Source organism: Toxorhynchites rutilus, chromosome 2 (genome assembly GCF_029784135.1).
Source record: "Toxorhynchites rutilus septentrionalis strain SRP chromosome 2, ASM2978413v1, whole genome shotgun sequence".
Lineage (NCBI taxonomy): Eukaryota > Metazoa > Arthropoda > Insecta > Diptera > Culicidae > Toxorhynchites > Toxorhynchites rutilus.
The window spans coordinates 273,196,019-273,218,239 of record NC_073745.1 but is presented as its reverse complement, the minus strand read 5'-3'; the positions used below and the strand labels follow the sequence as shown (position 1 = coordinate 273,218,239).

Here is a 22,221-nt window from a genome sequence, read left to right as displayed (position 1 = left end):
TATCTCTCGGTTAATTGAAAACCGCCCTAGAAGACCGAAAATGAAGTTAGTGAAGTGGTTTTAGATATAGAAAGTGTTAAAAACTAGTATCGTGTTAGAGCGAAATTGCGATAGTAAAAGATCATAGAAAGCGGAAACGGAAACGGGAACGGACCGTACCCTTCATGCTAAAGATCGCGAGTTCAATTCTCACTCCCGACATTCTTCCAAAAATGGAAGTGACAAGCCAGCCAAAAAATGTTGAAAGTCATTATAATACAGTAAAAAGACGGGTGGGTAATGTCGGGGACATAACCGGAGTGACGTAGGACTATACAAAGGGGACAGCTTTTGTTAAATATATATTTTAAATATGTTGTTTTATTTTCTTCTCCTACGTGAATACCTACCTATCTACCTGAAAAATGGATTAGTTTACTGTTTACTCTTTATGAACATGTTGATGGTTCTGAAAAGAACCTTTGGTGTTGTGTTTTTGTTATCACTCGATATTCCCATCTTGTTCGGTTAAACCTTCCTGTTTAGCTATTGCGTTTGCCACTCGCCACAGCTTTCACAGTTGGAAAATTTCTTCCCATCCAGCTTGTGACATGTTGTTCAGTAAATTACATTTGATGCGACGTGCCGGAGAAACACTTTGCCACTCACTGAAACTAATTGTTGCCTTGATGAGCGCCGAACCGAAGCTGCTCTGTTCTTGATGCGGGTTTTCTGATTGTCGTGAGCAGCTTTGCAAGCCAACTCGAGCACTCCGACGGCCGAAACTCTATAATCGCTGTTAGGTATGCTGGTGCTCCGGGGCCAATCCGTTCGGCCTAGTTACCCTTGCGGAGCAATCAGTGAATGCGACCAACAGGGAACTGGAGACTTGCACGGTTCGAGTGAGACTTTGCCTTTCCTTTAACTTGTCCTCCTTTGTTACGTCCACGATGCCGATGCCGTACAACCACACGGGTTTACGGTTTGAAAGAAAATAAGATATTTTTTTGGGGTCCGCGTGTTTTATACTCTAGTGGTACACACTCACAGGATAGAGACAAATCGGCAGACTCAGCCAGAGGGGCGAGTCCAACGAGACGAACGAATGAGCGTTAAAAGGGAGCGATGGCAAAAAAATACATTCATTACGATTTGTTTGCTCGTTGGATTCACATGCAGGCTAAAAAGGGTCCTTTTCAGGATCACAAAATTATCTTCAATCTAAAGAGTTTATTGTTTTGTTATCACTCGATATCCCCATCTTGTTCGGCTAAACCTTGCTATTTAGCGATTGCATTTGCCACTCGCCACAGCTTTCACAGTTGGAGAATTTCTTCCCATCCAGCTTGTGACATATTTTACAGTAAATTACATTCAATGGCACGTCGCATTACCACCACTCAGTATCGGATTGGAGGTAATTTTAACCTGTAATTGAACATTTGCGATGACAGTGGTACAGTGTCGACCTTCAATGTGGGGTCATAATTTGGACCCCGAACTCTATGTTTACAAAAATGTCCAACTAAATATGTCGCATTACTGGTCCGACCAATTAGCTAAATGTCGAGATAAGTATAAATTACTGTACTTTCAATCTAGAAGCAATTTAAGAATTGGTGAAAATCAATAAGCTCAGAACAACTGCCAAATTCACATACTCATCATATCCTGGCAAACAAATTATGAAAAAATCAATTTGTGTTTTATTATTATTTTGGATATTGTTTTAGAAAGCATTGAACTGTATTTCCTAAACTCTTTTTTGGAAGGTTTAATGGCCCTGAAAAGCGCCTTGTTTTATGGAATGGTTCAAATTTAGAAAACTTAGTACTCGTGGTTTTGAAAAAACCATTTCGAACGCCCTCGATGCCGCCTTGTTCTGGATTTGCCACCAAAGCAGTGTGTATAAAGAACAAACTTTTTTCTGCTGCTACCTGATGCCGTTTTGCGATTGCGTTTGCCACTCGCCACTCGCTGCAACTGCCTGTTGTCTTGATGTCCACCGAACCGAATGTGTTCTGTTCCGAATGCTGGTTTTCTTATCGTAGCGAGCAGCTTTACCAGCTAACTCGATCACTTCGGCGGCCGAAACTATATAACGTCGGCTAGGTGGACTGGTGCACTGGTACTAACGCGCTCGGCCTAGCTACCCTTGCGGGGAACTCCAGATCAACACGGTTCGAGCGGGATTTTGCCTTTCCCTTCACTTTTCCTCCTTTACCATGTCCAGACATGGCTGCTTGGGTTGGTTTGTTGATGTGTTGTGATGCGAACCGATGTGGTGTACGGTTTGAATGAGAATGATCGTTACGGCAGCGGAGCGGGGATTTTTAAGCTGACTGGCTGGCTCGAGAATTACGCATGTGTGAGACTGCGACCAATGTTTCGTTCATTTTTTTCTTTTTCCTTTCCAATCGTGGTTCATTCTATTTCGCTGCTGCTCTGGTTGCCCGTTTTGGTCGGTTCGATTTGAGGAGCACAAAATGGACCAATCAAAAATGGGCACATAGTGCATTTTGACAATGATTGATATTTCACAATCATTCATTTATTTATCTCAAGAAAAATGAAATGTTATTCGTTATGATAGATGCGTAGATATATTTCCTATCAATTGATGCAAAAACCTTTGCGATCTATTGAGAAATGCTCGAGTTATAAGCGTTCCAAATCTTGCATTTTTTCCTACTTGTTCAGTGCCTAGATTTCCATTTCACCCCCTATATCTTCCGGTTAGACGTAGTCCTACGTCAAAAAAAAGAAAAAGAAACGGAAACGGAACGCTCAACGCCGTTCAGCGCTAAACGTCGCTCAACCGCTCAATACCGCACAACGGTCAATGCTCAACGAAAGCTAATGTTGATTTCTCCTGATTCCTGGCCCTTCCTTTGTTTCTAAATATAGAAATCAAGCACGTTTTCAATAGAAATTCACTGCAAGCGATGAAGATCAACTTAACAATCGTGATAATCACCTGAAACTATTGATAGTAATGGAAGTGCCTGAATGCAGACTTTCCGAAATTCGTTCATGCTCTATTCGTTCAATATACCAGACAAAGTTCACGCGTCTCGACTCTTGTGTTATACTCATTATAACAGATATGGTGTTGAGCTTCAACAGAAGCGAATTCATCCGACACTGGAAAAAAAACTAATGTCTTCATTCGTGAACAGATTTTGATAATTTGTGGCACTGCTCGTTCACTTTCCTGCACAATACAGGAAGCTCCTTGGTGGCACTACTTCCAATCACAGATTTTTGATGCACAAGAAATCCCTATCCGTTGCGACAATCAATCCGCCATCCGGAACCAAGGATACAACCCCCGAACCAAGCATCTGGACATCAGATACCACTTTATCCGAGATGTGATGAAACAAGGAGTAGTCCAGCTAGAATATTTGAAAACGAAGCAACAGTCTGCAGATGGATTCACGAAAACCCTGAAAAAACAGAAGCTAGAAGACAGTAAACAGCTAATTGGATTCGTTGCTTAGGAAGGAGTGTTGGCATAATAGCAAATTTTCAGTAGGGTAACACGGGGTAAGTTGGACATACGGGGTGATTTGGACCACCCATTTATCTCAAAAAGTACGACTCAACTTGGATATTTTATAATGTCATCTCGTTTTATTGTTGAACCATATGTACCTAACGTAAAAAAAACGTTGGTAAAACTCGAAAGGTGGAAAGAAACGGTAGCATTAACACGGCAAGCACATTGATTGCCAAAAAATGTGATTTTTCCGATCGTGGTTTTAAGGTTTTTCCCGCTGATTAAACAAACTTTTCGTGTATTGTGCAGTAAAGTTCTGTTCGTCTACAGAAGAGGAACAATTTGATGCAGCGAAACTGTAAGTTTGATAACAATAAATGAAATTAATTGCATTTTAATTTTTGCATGTTGTGTGGGGTAACATGGACACATTTCTGTGGGGCGAATTGGTCCTACAGGTTTGAGGCTTTTCTTTGTTCTAATTGATTCCAGATGCCGCTGAATTACAAAAAGAAGATGGGCAGACAACATTGGAAGAATGAGGAGCTTGAAAGAGCAACGCAGGCCATCAAGAGCGGATTTTCTTTGACCAAGCATCGAAAGGGTTTGAAAATGCTCGAACAACATTGAAAAGATCCATACCGAATTCGAGATGGTCTCAATCCAATTTTCCTGGTCTGGAATTTGGCCAAGACACCTGGTATCGATCCCAGAACACTGTTACTGATTGTAAATTTATCCCAAAATGCTTTACATAAACAAAAGTATGTTTTTTTTCGATTAAACACACAGTGGTCCAAATCACCCCACAGACGGTCCAAATCACCCCGCATGAAGTTTTAATGTCCAAAAATCATCTCTTTTATTTTATGATATATTTGGTAGTTTGAAGCTACTTATAATGATTAAACATTATTGATTGAGGGAAAACAAGTGTAGCTCAGAGTTCAAGGTGACATTTTTGATTTAGACCGTATTGGTTTGGAAATATTAGGCGATTTGTTTAGGTGGTCCAAATTTCCCCCTTTTCCCCTACTATTCTGATCTTCAACTTTACCAAACGTATATTTATTTTACTCTGCAAAAAAAACTAAATCATATAATTTTACTCCAACGAGTCTTCGGGTTCAATTTTTTTCGTGTCCAACCTTTATTTTTCACCCAGGGCGCAAACAATTTTCAGCCCAACCATCATAGTTCAAATAAACACGTTCCCTGTTCTATAAATGTTTCGCAGAAGCTTTTTTTTTTGCTTGCGTGTACCTGCCGGTTGATAAATGTAAAATAAAATAAACATTTCATAGAATGTTATATTCCACATTGGCTTCAAACGCAAACCTCCAACAAGAGTCAGTAGCGAGGGGCCACCACATTAGGGGGAAATAATCAACCGGATATGCAGTATTCAGTTAGACATCCACCGACTGCTAAAAAATAAACCATGCGTTGGGGAATCTCCGAATGATGTGGAGTGTTAACCATGGTGTTTATAATTATTTCTGATTTATAGATTGTAGATTACATTTAGTCAGTTTTTTTGTTTGATTATCCGACTTTACACATGATTACCAAACGTTGCATCATTGAACAATTAATTCAAATCAATCGAAGTGGTATTTTTTTTCTAGCTATTGCTGCCCCTATATCTTGTTGCTACCGATTGCAAGTTTGTATTTAGGTTTGCTGTGTGTTTAGCTAGGGAGAAAAAATCACATCAAACAACAGCGTTCAAACCGAGCATGGAACCTGCATTAGAATGAACATAACGAGAGCATAATTTATTAGCACCCCGTAATGGTGCTTCCGCTCGCAAACTCGTCGTCACGAACGTGTTTGGAAATTAAAGTATAATAGTGGAGGTTGATTTTTTTTCACTGAGTTTCAGGCATTGAATCATTTCAGTTTAATTCATCGAAACGGTGGTCTGCCAGGAAAACCTCCAATATAATCTAGAATTTTTTCCTCGTGTTCAAAATAGTTCAGTTAGAATCGGGACGGAAGAAATCAGCTTTGATAGCGCTGTATTAAAATTATCTGTACGTAACACTCCTAATCGAAACAAACATTTTTTGGTATCATTCTATGTGAGCAAAATTAATTTGTTCTATTTTTGTTCATAAAAAGTTGATATGAAAAAACTTCATAACATCATCTCATGACATGATTGTTCACTAGAAAAAACTCATCTAATAATTGAGCCGCAAATAGCTGAAAATTGAGATACAATGTGAGTTTTATTGAGTTTCGTTTCTTCCACACGAACGCGAGCTGCAGTACCATTCAATGTTGCATCCATGGGTTCCATTGTGTTCGCTGAAAATTCGATTATCCGGCTGTTAACACATTTTTGTCACAGTAATTGAATTTTACCGGATGTGTCCCATAATCGAGCATGACGTCCGCGGGACCAGCATTGGATGCGCTGCTCTGCTTGGTGTCAAAAATATTCACTGCACGGAGGGGATTGTGGTAATCCGTTGTGATATTTCTCCCCTCCGCTGTGGGATCTAATAACCAAAAGCGGTTTTGCCATGATGATTTTTTGGGTCGTAATTAAACCAGAAAATGTCAACCATTACGAACCTCATGATGCGTGTTGTGGCGTTCGTGAGCAGCGCGAAGCACTGGTATTTCAGTTTTCGAACATAACTGTTTTATTGCTATCACTGTTTCACTTCACTGTATTCAATCGCAGAACTCTTTATTGTTTGATCTCCTAATTGACCCTCTACAATTTCCGTTTACTGTAAATTTCCTAGTACTTTTACCAAAACTCGTCATTATGATATAAATTTTTATTCAGACACAATTTTCACGCAAGATTCTTGATTCACTTGCAAATAACATGTTTCTCCGTTACATGGAATACATGTTCGACATAGAAAGGTAAATTTTCTTTCATAATTTTTATTTACAAAGTGCGTTATTCCACCAGAGAATCTATTGCCTTTTTTACTTCACATCAACGGAACACGAAGCTTAATTCTGCAAACGTGAAATCCAACTGAACTAACAACGATGTCATTGTAGAACATATGGAAATTAATTTTTTTCGAACGTTCCTTCAAAGTTTTTCAAAAATATCAAATGTTTTTCTCACCATAACATCGATCTACGGACAGAGACGAATACAACAAAACAAAGACTCAAATCTGGACATTCCTTCCTAGGGATTTGCGCTTATCAACAAATTTGACAATCCATTTGTTTTTAACATAGATTGAAACCATATTTGGATTAGAGAATTGCAATACACTCTGTTCAACTTCTATAAGACCAGGTGATGATCTTGCTGCTTTGTGCCATTGTGAACAAACAATGCTTCAACTTATATTCTATTGTATTGGTATTGGTGTAGAGATGTGCCATCCGCTCATGAGCTGTTCATTCGAATCGCTTCATTATAGTGAGCGGATTCGGATCGGTTCGCAATCAAAACAACGCAGCTCATCAGCTCATTACGGAGCTGTTGAGCTGATGAGCTGTTGAGCTGATGAGCTGTTGAGCTGATGAGCTGTTGAGCTGATGAGCTGTTGAGCTGATGAGCTGTTGAGCTGATGAGCTGTTGAGCTGATGAGCTGTTGAGCTGATGAGCTGCTGAGCTGATGAGCTGCTGAGCTGTTGAGCTGATGAGCTAATGAGCTGATGAGCAGCTGAGCTGCTGAGTGGATGAGCTGCTGAGCGGATGAGCTGCTGAGCTGTTGAGCTGCTAAGCTGTTGAGCTGCTGAGCTGCATAGCTGTGGAGCGCAAAAGCTGCAGAGAGTGCGAATTTTGAGACGCGAAAGAATGTTTCGTCTCCCGCGTTTTATGATATGACGTCAGTTTGTTTTCGTGTGTCCCTCTTCGTTCTTTAGCTTTAGCAGAGATGCCAGATAGGAAAAAGGTTTTTGTTTTGAAGATATTAAATCGTTCGTTACCAAACAAAATAATAAACATTATTATATGCTTGTAAATGAAATTACTATATTATATTGTTATTTAAATGCTAATGATTGAAAATGGTCTTTTTGTTACCTTTGTCTTCGCGAAGAATTATTTCTCGTTGCGCCTATTAGTGAATTTATTTTTATATACTTGGATGCAAAAAATATCTCGGTAGTTTTATCAAAAGACGTTGTGTCGGCCAATATTTCTGAAGGCATTTTATTTGGCTACTGCTGGTTTTTCTGTTGTTTAAGTTCAGCATATCCTAAGCATCTTCTGTTGGATTTCAGCATTCAATTTTTGTTTTATATCATATTATTAGAATTCATATTAGTTTTAGTTTGTGTACAATTATATATTAAATTCGTTTATTTTTTTGCTTTCCGTCCATTATGAAAATGCACACTATAAAATGTCCCATGGTAGTTATGCAATTTTGTGGACAACCGCAAAATTCAACTGAGCTGAAGAGCTGTTCCAAATGAGCAGCTCTCTTGTATGAGCTGAACGGCTCTGAGCCGCTCACCATGATGAGCTGATTTGCCCATCTCTATATTGGTGGCTACCATATACTGCATGATTTTGATACGTATGTTTGCAAGCGCTGAGCGTAAACCAAAGTTTTTATTTTTTCAAGTGTCAATTTTCTATAAGACCAGTTACGTTTTTCTGTTGTTTTTCTGTTGTTTTAGTTGTTTTGATCAATAAATCTGGAAAACACCGAAGGGAAATGTGCTCACGGAGAGAAAAGAAAGACAAATCGATTCATTTCAGCAAGAAAATGTTGGTATCAAAGAAATTGCTCGTTGGTTTGGATGAACCCATCAAGTAGTGCCTAATTATTTGACGAATCCTCAAGGATACGGTAAGAAGGAGAGAGCTCCACGTAAATCGAAGCACTCTTGCCAGAATAAGTGGGAAATATAGAACAGCTTCGAATACCTCAAAATCGATTTTGAAAATAAAGTAATATTTCATTTTAAATGTTACTCGGGTGACAATTCGTCAAGTTTTGGTAAAAAATCCTCACATAAAGACGGTTTAAAAGGTTAAAGCTCCTCATCTTACACCATCTCACATCGGAAGTTGTCTGAGTTTTGCCAAAGTTCATTTTTGATGGTCCTGACGGTTTCGAAGGGTATTGGCGTGATTTACGGAAGAAGGAACAGTATTTTTCAACCAGGAATTTTGGCTCGTGCATGGTTTGGGTGAGATTCTGTGCAACCGGAAAGCTCAAGATAGCTTTCACTCCATTCAAGGATTACATACATGTTCTGGAATCCTCTCTCCTACCGTTTTTGCGTGGATATCGTCACAAAAAAATCACATTCCAGCTACTATTCATACCAGCAAGGAAACTAACCAATGGATTAAGGACCAAAAACATAATTTTTTTGACTGGCCGGCTCGTCTCCAGACTTGAATCCTGTTGAAAATTTTAAGGGGTCCTTGTACGCGGAATCTACACTGAGGGAAAACGGTACAAAACCAATGAAGAGTTCAATGTCGCAATGTCGGTAACATGGAAAAATATTGAGAAATCCGTTCAGCAGAATTTGAAAAATAGTATTCCAACTCGAATTCCCCGGTTATTAGCCGAAACGGAAAGGTTGCCAATTATTGACATGTAAATCAGCCGATAGTTTTGAATTTTTCATTGATAATACTTATGAATTTCGAAATGGTCTTAAAGAAATTTGGCAGATGAAATTATCATATTTAAGTACAATAAATAAACAAACAACTATTTTGAACGAAACTTACCTTAAATATACTTTTTTTAAAGAAATGTGAATGAGTGTATCTTGTTGAAACTCTAACTGTTTGTGTTGCAACGAAATAGAATCAGGATGGTCTTATAGAAGTTGGACAGAGTGTATATAGCATATCAATAGAATCTTTGGGAATTTTCTATTAGATTGACATGTAAATCATTAAAGTTCATTCGTAACAAAAAAAAGCCATGATTATCAATACCACACTGACAGGTAAAATGAAGTACCATCATCCGCGGGCAAATTGATCACTGGGGTGAAAATGATCAAACGTACTATTGAAAACAAACAACTTTAATTTTTGGAGGTTTATGCAATTAATCTTAAATTTTTTTTATTACATGTTCATTAATCATCTGAACGTTCTTTTCGTTAATAGTTCCCAACTATTCACTTATTAAAGAAAGAAAAAACAATATTTTTCTGAATAGCATTTTCGTTTCTAATTTGAGCATGGTAAAGAAACATATTTATAATACATCTAAACGATATTGAAAGGCGCTAAACATATTAATTTACATGCAGTTGATACCTTACGAGTTGAAACAGAAATCCAATAGTTGTTAAAACATATAAGAAAAATCAATTTTACAAAAAAACATCACGAATGACAACTTTTTTTTCTTAACCAGACAATCTAAAACTATGGGTTTTCAGATTTTTTTTATGACAGTTCACTTGTTATAGCAAAAACATTTTACGGAGCACCTGCATTTTTTAATCGATTAAAGAAATGTTGTTTGCAATGACATTACCCAACTAGAAACAACTCTATTTTTGTTTCGCGTCGCAGGTGCACTCGGAGTTAACAAGATAAATGATTATATGTCCAGTGAAATTAAATTACAGAATGTTTTTTTTCCAAGGCGTGTTTCCAAGTGGAAGCGCCTGCTATAACTTCACAAAGCACTAATTTTCGAGGAGCACCATTTGAAAACATTACATTACTTTAACAGTGCCATTATGCTAATCAGCTTCAGAAGAAACCATATTGTTCATATATATGTTTTCCTGCATTAGGAAAATTGTTGAGTATTGTTTAAACCAAGATAAAACGTTTTGTTTTCATTCGAAATGACTGGAACTTACAAGAAACAGATGGATGCAAGAACTGATTTGAAATCTTCATCCGAAACAGAGGAAAAGCTGTGTCAGCAGGCCAACTCAAGCCTACATGGCCTTATTTATGTATCCTGGATATGTTCCGGATCATGTTTTCGAGGGAAGTGACCTTTCACGATTTACGAAAACAAAGTCCCATCATGTGACATGTCAAACTTCATGGTTTTTTCAAAATAAGCACATTGGTGATTATTACAAGAGATTTCGGCCACATTAGGATGTCCTGGATGATTTCCGGATGATCTGCAGAACAAACTTCAGATCGAGATGTTAGAAAGGCACGCCTGCATTAAATCAGAATTTTGTATCCTCAAGCCCTTCTTCTTCTGTAGGAGCGTTGTACCACTGCGACCATTAGTTTGATCTATTGTAGTGCATCCTCAAGCCCTTGAATTGCCATTCAAATGACCGTAGGTAAAGAAATATCAGTGAATACATTTCTGTGCATATTGCACTACAAAACAATGAAAAAATAGATTGATCAATTTTACCCCGAAGCTATGTTTTAAAATTTTTCGCTAAAAATGTTTCAAACTAACGCTTACGGAAATTTTTGAACAATTTTCATAACGTTCTGTGACATTAGCACCAGTACTGGTTTGAAAAATATTTGGGTTATAAATTGAATAAGAAACTTTGGAAAAACTTCTACATACAAATTCGGTTTGTATGTCGATCGGTTCAGTAATTTCCAAGTCTATAAGCCACAGATAAACAGAAAAGAAATCCATGTTTATATAGAGCAGTTCCACGACAAATCGACCAAAAATGCTACCTAAAATCACGATTTTCATTGTCATATGACTAGTTTAAATTACAGCTGGTTTTTTAAAAGGGCGTATACAAAATCAATGATATTTTTTCAAAAAAATTTTAATTCAATATCCAGATGTCTGATCAAAAGATGATGTGTGACAAAGCTGTTGTAAAATCTTTTTACTATGTACGATAAATAACATTTTGAATGCACTGTTAAAAAATATTACTCAAAATTTTAATTTAAAATTGAAAACCTTTCTAACTCAAAACACCTCCCTTCAATATTTTTTTGCTTGTTTCTATTGGAAGATAATTCTAATTCAACGAAGTTTGAATAAAGTGTCGGATTCACCAGAGTGGAGATACGAATTTTTGAAAATTTATGAAATTACAATACCTGATGCCCCATATTATAGCAGCACATTTCACGACCATAAGTTCAATTATATTAAATTTTCATGTTGAAACGCGTGTAGATTAAATTTTTAATGTTACTTTCCTTAAATGAATACGATTTCACAAAAAAAATCATAAATTTTCAAAAATTCATATCTTCATTTTGATGAGTCCAACATGGCACCACTGTATGTCAAACTTTGTTAAATTGTGAGAGTTTTTTAATAAAAATATACAAAAAAAAAAATGGGTGGGTTATATCTATGATATAACCGCAAGGTTGACATGGGACTACCTCAGCTTAGCAATCATTTGTTTGTATTGATTTAATACTTGATTGAATGAAACAATACTCAATATATTTGTAAGGTCAATTCATGCATTGTGATAAATTACATTCTTCGTTACAAGTAAATTTAATGACAGTCCTTTTACGTTTGGTATGATGCCTAGAACAAAATATGTGAACGGAAGAATTATCAAACGATTATTTTATTTCACATTCCCCTCTGAAGTTTGCATCTCTCAAGTGTACGTAATGTAAGTTCGTGCAAGTTTATTCGCCTCTAGTGTCTGCACGATTTTCCCAGGTTCCTAAGTTTAGAAGATCGTTCTAGAGAAACATATTCTAGTCTGCACAAAGGCAACGAGCACACAAGTACTCGCAGTTTGCATTTATTTGAAAAGCCGATTTCCCCAGGAACCTTAGTTTCTAAGTCTGTGGTGGGGAAACACATTTCAGTCGGAACAAAAATACCCCCGAATTGAATGTAACTGCAGTGCCGATTTCCCCACGCTCCATGGATTTGAAGTCTGTGTTATGAAAACACAGATCAGTCGGAACAAAAATACTCCCGACTTGAATGTATCTGCAATGTCAATTTCCTCACGCTCCATGGATTTGAAGTCTGTGTTAGAAAAACTCATTTCAGTCGGAACAAAAATACTCCCAACTTGCATGAATTTGCAATGCCGATTTCCTTCAGGTACCTTGGTTTTGAAATCTCTGTTAGGGAATACATTTCGGTGAGAACAAAAGTCCTCCTACTTTCATGTATTTGCAATGTCGATTTCCCCAAGGCTGCTTGGTTTTGATGGCTGTGTTGGAGAAACCGTAAATCGGGCCAATTAAAACGAGGCAGTTAGGGCATTTAGATAACGCTTACCATTTTACAGTTATTTAATTGTTTATCTAATGAATAATAGCATTTTATTAAATGCGATAGGCGCGTAGAAATATTCCCTATCAATTGATGCAAATATCTTTCCGATCCAGTAAGAAATGTTCGAGTTATAAGCATTCGAAATCTTTCATTTTTTTTCCTGCATGTCCTGTGTTTAGGTTTTTATTTTACCTCCCATATATTCCGGTTAGATGTAGTCCCACCTCAAAATATCCAAGGGGGGAGATGTTTTGAGATATAAAAAAATTCGAGGGGTTGTATCCGAGACACGACCGCTTAGGACGTAGGACTACGCAATCGTTTTTTCCAAATTTGTTGGTTCATCATTTCGGATATTATTTGCGAATACGTCGAAAGTTCATAAATAACTCTTTAGTTCCGGGGACCCTAAATGGAGTACCGAAACCGATTGACCCAAAAATTTCATCAATCCATCATGAAATGACTAAGCAATAAGCGTTTGGAAGTGGACAATTTTCACGATATGTTCGATTTTCGATTCTCAATTTGTACCCCAATATGTCACCGAAAGACGTAATCCTACGTCAAAAGTTAATTGATTTTCCAACAAGTATGACAAATAACATATTTGAATCAGACATCTTTTGAGTTACGATTTTTTTTTTTGAAAGAAGGTTCAATGATTTTTGGATACGCCCTTTTGAGAAATCAGTCGTAAACTACATTGGTCATATGATCATAACAATTGTGATTTTAGATAGTTTCCATCATAAGTACCAAGTTTTAAAAATATCGGAGAAGATCGAGTCAGCGGTCGGCCGATTTGGTGTGGAATTGCTCTGTAGATAGATAGAAGATGAAGCAAATATTGATAATGGGCCTGATCACGAACATCACGCTTTCACGTCACTTACACTTCACTTAATCTTTTTGTGTCTATCATCATTGTCACGGACAGTTGCGTGTGAAAATAAACTACGTGAAGTGAAAGAGTACATTTCCGTTTATAACAGACATGTCAGTTGCATAATTTCGGACGTTTGAACATTATGTCGGTTGCATAATTTCGGACGTTTGAACGTTATGTTGGTAAAACTAATAAGTGTATGAGATAATATTCCATTTAATTAAACGTATGTTTTAGAATGACAAGTTTGCGATTGTACCTCGATGATTCGGTATTTCAATGCTAACTTTTCGGACTCATTCCATAAATCATTTGCTTGGTGCGTTTGTTTGCTGAATCAAACGCTGGTTCAAAGATGAGGAGGAATTCTTGGTTACTCTTGAATGATGTAGTTGTTGAACATATGGGAATGTAATTTTATTTGCTCTTTCTATAAATTACTCTAGAGATAAAGCATGACTACCATGAGTTTAATAATCGATTTCTCGCATACTCTTGTACTCAGCTCTGTCTTACTCGTATGAAGAGTGAGAAGTATTTAGTATAGGTCAACGTTAGAATCATTTTTTAAGAACCGTTTCTACAATTTTGATGAATAATAATATCTTCTATATCTCAGAATAAACCCGAATTTATCCATCTCATGATCAGTATAATCTGAGCTACTCCCATATGGGGTTCTGAAGTTTAATCCTCTTATTATTTAAACAGAAACTGATCAGTAGCGTCGGTCAGAAGCATAATTTTCATTTGAAACATCTGATGAGTTTTTAATTTAAAAATTATTATTTTATAAGCTTTGCAATGATATGTTCATTTTTTTCTTATTTGAAACTTAAATATTATTTCATTCAAAATATGTCTTCAAAATAATATCGTTGAAAATATCTATTACGTAAAAACAAAAGATCAATGGCCTTATTCGATGTAACTATCGTCCTGATTCGGGTCTTGTCCACCAATTACGAATGTTTGAATTATAAAAAACCAGCTCTGAAATGTTGGAAAAACATTACAGTTATTATTTTATATTCAAAATATCAACAAATCAATTCTATACATAATCAATTATAATGATCGTTCTTCCATTGCCATTTTATGGGGTTGCAACTCTCTAATCCTTAAAATAGAAACAAAACATTCATTTAGGGCAATCGAAATTAGACCTTTCGCCATGTTTCAATCGGTCAACGGGAGCTACATTTTTATTCCTCAATTACACCCTATAGCGCATTTATCGAATCCAAATAAACAAATTTACGTTCTCTGGATACGTCAGGATTTCGTTCTAAAAATGCCACCAAGCGGGTAAATTGCTGTTTGTTTATCTTTTCTTTCTCAAAAAGCAAGACACGATTCAAAATGTAAGCAAAAAAAGCTAAATAAATCCGAAATTAAACTTACTCCATTCCGCGTGACTAGCTTTTTTTCTAAAACACAAGTGACAAATATACCTTCACTTCGTTTTCACCGTGAAGTGACGTTCGTGATCAGGCCCAATATCATTGTGGAAAATAATGCTTAGAATATGGCAAGAAATATAATATGAAGCGACCTGTCCGGTGTTGTCCCAAACTAGATGTAACACCCTCAACACCTTCCATACAGACAAGCTATCCCTGCCTTTATTTAAACGAACAATATCACATTACAGATCAATTCTTCTATGAAGCAACAAATGCGATAATAATTTCTGTATCTGATACCCCTAAAAATACGGAGTTACAAAAAAGACTGTCGTTGTAGTAAATTATGATTTATGGTCTCTGTTTCGGGCACAAATGTGAGCACACTTGCATTCGAAAACGATTGGTCAATTTTTTCCCGACCACTTCCAACCAAGCTAAGAGTCCTGAATCGGTGAATCATCGGAAGGCGAGAAAAAAAATCCCTTATGTTCCCATCCTCCGTTCCAACAACCGTATCGTGTGTCTCAAAGTGCTGAAAGATGTGGGTGTTGGGCGGAAGCCAACACATGATTAATAATGGATGATAGTTGATTGGTTCACCTTCTGATTGCTGTCAGAGTATTAAATATCCTTTTCTTTCTCGTTTGCGAATGTGAGGAATGATTGGCTTTTGTTTGGTCGAGAAAAATCATGTTGAAATTGTACCCTGATTGCTAGCTTCCGCTAATCAGCGGATTGTGTGTATGTGTCGAGAATGAGTAGTTCAATGTTTCGAATGCACTCGGGATCAACATTCTTCGCAATAGCAGCAAAACTTAAAACACCACTTCAGTATTGCACGCAAACGAAATCCACAGCTGAAAGCAGCTGTAGAAACAATTAGTAGGGCAATGTATACATCTTGTAACCATTTATTAGTTTCCAAAAGATACATGTATTCAAACATGCTGAGACACACGCACACACACGTTGTCAGCGAGAGAGCGCTTTATTACGAAACACCAAGCAGTCATCCTGGCCGGCAACACAGCCGAACTCTCGCGCGCTAGTCGCACAATAATTGTGCATAGGCATTTAATAACTCAACTTGTTGTCAACTTGTACTGTTCCACAAAGGGACTACAAGCTCATGACATCGTGTGCTGAAATCCATGCTCCATTTATCTTTGTATGGACCTGTTTCGTCGACCCCCATCCCACCAACAAGCCCCATTCGGATGATAGTTGCAAAACGAAGCTTTGGTCTGTTTTTGTGGTGTTCTCACTCTCGGGAGGAACCTATTTAGCAGTGATTTTCCTTTTCCTTTCTCTGAATGCTTGCATAGGTTGCGCCGGTCGTACTCTATGGTACTGTGGATGCTACTTATATCTGCAATGATACCAGGTATCTATTGTATACAGGGTGAACCTGTGATCGAGCTATAAGTTGGGAAAGATGATAAGGATTCTCTGGATATGAAAATATGGTGAAAAATGGAAGTACTGGAAATTGGTCATTTCAACATTCATCTTTGAGAAATTGAAATTGTGACGATTGTCTTCAATGGTAAAGCTAGTTTAATCTGTCATTGAGTTCGTTTTCAGAGCTCGATTCTGCCTGTATATGTCAAGTGTGTTTCGTGATATTTAGAATGGATAAAATAATAAACAAATAATTTTGGATCGATTTCAAAAAAGTGCTAAAAACAGGATTTTTATAGTACTTTACAATATCTGCTGTGATTCTACAAATATCGCAGTAGGTTCTTATATTCGCAGGCAATTTTTTATCGCTAAACATCTGTGAATGTTTCATATTGATACGTTTAGCGGTTTTTTCTAGCCGGTTTTTCAAAGTTTGGAGTAAAATAGAGGAGCATTTAATCACAAATCGTACCAGAAGTAAAAAATGCTAAACGACTCTCAAGATGAACGATTCAAAACACACCAAGATAAAAATATCTTCGACATGCGTAAATTTTTCACGAAATTACATCATGTCAAAACTCGCTTAAAATTTCCGACTTCGCACTCTGTTTATTCAATATTTTTGTCGAGTGTATTATTTCCAAAAATCATAAAAATCTTGAAACAACGTTGCTGATTGATTGCACCTCTTCCTACCAATATGTAAAAATATGTGAAATCGTTGGCTGCAGGAAAAGCTCGGTAATGGCAACTGTATGAGATTGTGGGTTAAAATTGCTAAAACAAAAATTCGTGCTTTCCATCTCATTTGTTCTAATGCGTATGGGAATCTATTAAATCATTTATGTAATTATTCCACTGTGGTAACTGGTATTATGCCCAACATATGACTCCTTCAAAATCGCTTTTCGAGAACATTCGAGAAAACCAACGACAAATGCATAACATGGTTAAAACGGTACGGCAGTAGAACTGCACAATCTAGCAAAAACTTTTTTTGTAATCGTAAAATCACAGCTGAATCATTAAACTATAATCAAATGACGCATGAAATAACATCTAAAGAAACTTATTTGACAATTCGTCTGCAGAAAATTTCCGAGAAATAAGTGTCTATCGAACATAGTTTTTCCGAAGACTTCTGAAATGATTTAGCACAATTGAATGTTGTTTTGAATGAAGCTAATCAAGATGCGATTAAGAAAAATGTGTCGAAAGTATTCCAATGGATTCCGTCATACTTCTTTACTGAACTTTGACAGCGAGATACAAGTTCAGATAATGAAGCGAAAATAAGAACAAATAAACAATATTTTGATTGCCTAAAATGCTCCAATTTGAAACAAAAATATTTTGGATGCGGTTGATTCCATAAAACGTGGAATTGTCAAGTTCAATTTCAAATATAGGAAGACTTATCGCTTGCGATTTTCACTATGAAATTGAGCTAATTGATAGCAGTTTCCTCGTGGCTGTGGTGCAAAATAATCTAATCCCGGAATCAAAGGCTCTTGGAAAAAAAACACGAATGTTGTAATAACATGTACTAATTAACGGAAAACTCACTTGTAATATCCCAATCTTTCGTTCGGTAGGACAAAGTGATCCGCAAAAAAACCGCTCTCCGGTGCTGAGCATGCCTAACTCAGCCGTATTAATGATAATGTCGCAAAGTTTGGGAAATATTCGGGAACGAGGGTACCCAGAGAAGGTGGACTGAATCTGGTTCTTCTATTACACAAGTGCAGGTATAGAGATTTGGATAGCACTAGTTTCCCTAAGTCCTTCCCAAATTATTTAGATAATCCTCCAAATATTCCGGCCATTTCATCATGTTATTAACACCCTACATGTACTCTGCAGATAAAAATGTATCAGTAGTTCGCCATGTCAAATTTACTCTCCGTAGACTTGGACCTAGGACACAGAGTTCAGTTTATGCTCAAATGACGTAGCTTACAAGTTGAAAACAATGATCCTCTGCTTCCAATGGAAACTTGATCGCTCACCGTCCATGTGAGTTTCATTCAGTATACATATTTGAGCGGAGAAATTCGCTGATATGGAAAAATATTCAAAATAACCATTTTATGGATAAATATGGTTGTATGGGAAAAAAGTGAGCCTCGAATTTTCAAAGCGAACTTGATTAAAAATGTTGATTCCCACGAAAAACTACCCTATGCAAAATATCAGCTCAAACGGACTTCATTTACTAGTGTCGCACAGCGGTCAAAGTTTGAGTTTTTTGTAAACCGAAAAATCACCCAAGGGGGGAGTAAAGGAAATCGGGGTTTTCGAAAAAAAAAGTTGATGCCAAATGTCTTTAAATTGCATGAAACGTCGAGATCTACTGTTATCTCGGAAAAAAAATTTCATCAAAAGTCGACTATTCAGACAAAAAACAACCAACCGCCAGAAAATCAATTTTTTACAAAAAAATTTTTTCGAGATAACAGTAGATATCGACGTTTTATGCAATTTGAAGACATTTGGCATCAGATTTCTTTTTTTCGAAAACCCCGATTTACTTTACTCCCCCCTTGGATGATTTTTCGATTTCAAAATAACTCAAACTTTGACCGCTACGCGATACTAGTAAATGAAGTCCGTTTGAGCTGAAATTTTGCATTTGGCAGTTTTTCGTGAGAATCAACATTTTTAATCAAGTTCGCTTCGAAAATTCGAGATGGCCATTTTCATCGGCCCCCTAATATGGAGTACTCAAAATGGGCGAAAAGTTTGAACATTCCTAAAACTGCAGAACAGAAAACTTTTGTTTAACGTGTCCATGTGGACATTATCTGAACTCCAACCCCCTTCACCGTGGACAAACGTGGACATTTTCGTATCCCTCTACCTCCCTAAAGATGTCCACGTGGTATGTGGACAACCCCTAAAATTAACGTTTATAACTATTTTCACTGTGAACGAATTCTCATGGTTTGCATACCAATCGAATTGGAAATTCTCTAAGATTTGTTTGATATGCTATAAATTACAATTCGCTAATCTCTAAACGGTTGAAATTCATGAAAACTGGAGGAATTTGCTTTTTTCCCATACATTTGTTCTGCCGATTTGTGTGCTAACCCTACCCGTATCTCGAACGCTTATAACTCGAACATTCCTTAACAGATCAGAAAGATGTTTGCATCAATTGATAGGAAATATTTCTACGCGTCTATCACAATTAATAAAATGTTATAGTTCATGAAATGAACAATTGAATAACTGTAAAATGTCAAGCGTTATATAACCGCCCTCACTGCCAAGTTTTGATTGGTCCGATTTACGGTTTCCCCAACACAGACTTCTAAATCGATGTACCTGTGGAAATCCGCTTTGCAAATATACATGCAAGTCGGAGGTATTTATGTTCCCACCGAGCTTCCAAATCAATGTGGAATGTGGGGGAATCCGCTTTGTCAAAACATGCAAGTCGCGGGTATTTTTTGACTTAGAACTACGGCTTTCATGAAGGGTGCCAAATCAGAAAACAGGTCACGTTTTTATGAAATAAAGTTAACGTTAATAACTATTTTTGCCGCGAACGGGTTTTGGCGATTTACATACCAAACGAATCGAAAGTTCCCTAAGATTTTTTTAATATGCAATACATTACAGTCTCAGGGTGTGTAAATGGTTAAAATTCATGAAAACTATAAGCGTTTCCATTTTCCCATATATTTGTTCTGTCCATTTGTTTGATTTCACAAACAGTGTTGTCAATAACGAGCAACTTATGGACGAGCAACGAAGGGGAAATCGTAAGACTCCGTGAATAAAGGAAAAGAAGAAGAACGAAGGGGAATATTTGCCTAGAGATTTGAACAGTGGGTCTCGCTGAGGCAAACTTTCATTCTTCGTGAGGACACCGACTGAACAACATCGTTGGTGGTGAGGAGGTGAGGTGAGGAGTGGAGGAGTAATACGAGGAAAAAGTAAAGTTTTCCAAGGGTCTTTTTGAAGGTTAGAGACGTTAGAGACAATTGTGTGGAGGAGAGTCGTCAAGCTAGGCTATCGTCAGCTCACCAAGAAAATAAATGCTCTGGAAATTTGTCATTGATTTGGTTTCGCATGACGGTAGCAAAACTCTCTCCACAAAGGATGACAGCCAAGCTGATCTAGACCGGAAATATTAACAAAAAGGGCTTCTGTTGAGAATAGCGTAAAACGAAGATAAGTGTGTGCATATTTAATTGCTTTAAGGTGAAGGTGGAAGCTAGCCATTGTAGTAGTATATGTAAACCCACGTGTAAAAATGGGGTAATAGTGTTTGTGAGAGAAGACCAAAGCACACGAAAATAGATCAATTCACTTATCAGACTGTGTGGCGCTTCATTGACACGAGTCTTTGAATACATTTGGAAAAAAAATCACAATTCAATACTAAAGTAAAATGTATGAACGATATGTTCCGATGAACAATTGCAAATATAAATACATATAGAAGGTGCATTTGCATATGAAGTAAAAATCTGATTATACGCGAGCGTAACATGAGCAATTTATAACACATGCGAATTGGGGCTCTTTTGGTATTAATAAGTTCTTCCTCATAGTAACTCGATGTTGATAATTCCTTATTATTTTCCTTCGTTGATCGTATTGTTTTCACATATTCACGTTGGAGAGCCTTAACCCTTCTCTTCTTTGGTCGAGGCATTTTGATTGAATGTAATACTTTTCCGTTTTCTGTTTTTGAAAGCATAGGCAGCCGTGGCAGTGTTCCCAGCTCTGCAATACAATTTTCTTAACCAATGTTAAAGTGGCTAAAACTTACATTATAGACCCATTAAACGTAAAAATAATAATTGTATTGATATCAACACAATTTTATTCTATTGATTTTCATGACATGAAACGCTATAACTCAGGAATAACATTTTATTGAGTGGTTTTTATAGCTGTTTCGATGATTTTGTCTGGCATCAGTGTCGAAAAAATAACGATGCTTTCACCAATACAAACAAAACCATTGCCGAAGATTGAAAAATTAAAATTTAATTTTCAGAGCACTAGCTCGAGTTTTCCGACGTTTTTCACTATACAATGCGATAGCAGATGAAAAATTAATATCTTGTGAGTAATCGATTAGAGTTTGGTTGATATTACTTGATGGGAAGTGTGCGAAAACGATCATTTTCTTCACACTGTTTCGCAAAATTATTGATTTTCGGGCGAGGGATGAGGGAAGGAGATGAAAGAAATGAGCGCCATTGTGGCAGCCATTTATGGCTAGCTTCCACCTTCACCTTAAGCCATCGATATATGGATATTTGTGTGTGTACGGGCGTGCGTTTAAACGTATCGCGATCTTGCGGGTGAACATGTCAATCCGAACGTGGCGACAAGGAGGGGAGATAGCGGGAGGAAAATATTTGCGCTAGCAGTTGACATTGTTTGTTTCCCGTCACCATAAAGGTTTCGTTTGTGCTTTTGACATTGCATCAATGTATTGAACTGACGCTATGGTGAAGCAGGTGTTAAGGTTGTGCACCAAAAAATGATTTGGGAATGCCAAGTTATAATAAGTTATTAATTTATTTGGGTTCGCGTGCCAGTTGCAAAACTCCCTTCAACTAAGATTGCATTTGCGCTAATCTTGATCATAATGAAGCAGTGCTACTCTTTTCGAGGTTGTTGAGATTAGCAGGAAGAACTTATTTCGATTATTTAGTCACCAAGAAAGTAAATGTCGTTCTGGAATTTTGTATGTGATTTGGTTTCGCTTGCCAGTAGCAAAGCATTCTTCACTGTGGATGATAACTACACTGTTTGAATCATCAAACAATAAACGTCAAATGATTCTGCAAGAAGAAAATATTTCAAGGCGATCAAACTGGTAGAATAGATATTTCAAAATCTTCGTAGCATTATAAAATAATATCC

At 37.0% G+C, this 22,221-nt stretch overlaps 1 protein-coding gene across 6 annotated transcripts in view; it reads right to left on the bottom strand.

Moving 5' to 3' along the window:
* LOC129764402 (EGFR adapter protein-like) overlaps positions 1-22,221 on the bottom strand; it is a 205,003-nt gene that overhangs the window by 41,811 nt on the left and 140,971 nt on the right. Inside the window, exon 1 of one of the 6 annotated variants that reach the window (XM_055763435.1) lies at positions 6,582-6,742. The exons of 4 other annotated variants lie outside the window; for them this stretch is intronic. The gene's annotated coding sequence lies outside the window, so the exon portion shown is untranslated. Of the gene's footprint in view, positions 1-6,064; positions 6,287-6,581; positions 6,743-22,221 lie in introns of those variants that run through there. One more of the 6 variants, XM_055763436.1, reaches the window with a different exon arrangement.